The following is a 1,818-nucleotide window of genomic DNA, read 5'->3' on the forward strand; positions in this document are numbered from 1 at the left end:
ATAGGAAAGCAAAATAATAATTAATATACATTTAATTGGATGGTTGTTGAAGTGCAAGGTTGCAGCTCCTTTATTAAAAATTAAAGAATTGTGATATATGTGTATACGCCAGTATTTATTATTTTAAACAATTGACCAGCAATTGCATTTAAAATAGGAGGAAAAATTTTTTCTTTAAAGAAATATGAATTTTATTGCTTCTCGCGCGAGTCGATCGATTTTAACGCGAAGCAATTTGCGGAGATCGATCAATGAGTTAATCACTGTGAATCAATCGATCGTTGTGTACACCCTCGAGTGTTTTATTCGGAGAAAAAAGTTTAGTACCGAGAACTATAATGTAACTGTTCTGCAAATGTGTTATCAATTCTGAAATTCATTTGCATTTAGGGGAATCGTGGTAAATATATCCGTATAATAATTGGTATTCCTCGAAGTGACAAATATATTTCTAGATGATATTAAATTTTAAGTTTTTTAAGTTCCTCTTGAAATTTTAAATTTCCACAGCTCTGTAGAAAGTATATCGTATAACTTTCTCTTTGAATTTGAAAAAAAATTGTAATCATGGCAATTTTAGTAGAATTCGTATTTTTGAAATTATTCAAATTTGAATTTTCGCGGGAGCTCATCAGCCATTTTTAATCGCATATCCGATAGTATCACTCGTCAGTAATCGATTATCGCTCATTATCGATAATGCCAACTTCAGTGTAGAAAATGTAGCATGGTAAAACGTACGAAACTTTTTTCTCAGCGTAAAAGTACGCGAGCGACAAATATACGTCGTATTATCATTATTTGTCCTTTTCTACGTATTTATACTTTAAGAAACTGTCGTGAAACTCTCGAGGTACATCTATTCGATATTTTACGAAGCAACGACTCTGTCTGAATACACTTCGGTATCTTATTACAGATCATTTCGAAGTAACTATACACATTGTATGCATTCAGCGCATTTAAATTGTATTCCAAGTACGAGCGTTCGTAGACGAATCATTTGTTAGTGATTTTCCGACTGTTGTATACAAGATTTTTCGACGGATAACGCGCACACTATGGACAACGATATGAACTTGTCATTGTGGGGAATATTATAACATCAGGAGTAAATAAATTTTTATTCACTTTTAAGGTTGTTGTCTCCTTCCCATGTTCGAATATCAAACAAAAGAAAATCCGCAAACATGAAAGATAATGTACTTTTTATTCATCGAAGATTAATTTATATTTCCATGTTTTTTTTGGAATAACATGTTTTATGAACAATAAAAATCGAATATGTACAAAATAATAATACAATACATACGATTCGAAATATTTATGGTATTTACTGGTCTTTTTTTTTCCACTTCGTCGATAATCGAGATGGCCTCAAATTTCAGTTCTTATCCCTTCGATCATTAATTCGCGCCTCGAGACAAGGGGACTCGGTCGTCTCCTTACTTCTATTGATGGCTCCCAAGCAAAGCGGTACCCCACAGGAAAGGTATAATCCCGCTTATAGACTTAACAATCTCAGAACGATATTCCAAAGGAGCAAGAAGGACGAAAAGGAGGAAATAACTTCCAGGGAAAGTAAAAAAAGATTGCCAGAGAGGGGGAGAGAGAGAAAGAGAGAACGTCGAATGCAAAGACAAAAGCAAAGAATAGGGACCATCGAGTGATTTGGGGAGAGTTTTCGCCCATGGGCGGCGCAAGTTGTGGCAGGGGGTTTTCCAAATGGAGTCTATCGGCCAGAGAGTGGAAAAAAGTAATCCGTGAAAAGGGGTTCGTTGTTACGCCGGTCTGGTGCGACGTTGCCGGTTCTGTACG

Source organism: Habropoda laboriosa, unplaced genomic scaffold, assembly GCF_001263275.1.
Source record: "Habropoda laboriosa isolate 0110345459 unplaced genomic scaffold, ASM126327v1 scaffold87, whole genome shotgun sequence".
Lineage (NCBI taxonomy): Eukaryota > Metazoa > Arthropoda > Insecta > Hymenoptera > Apidae > Habropoda > Habropoda laboriosa.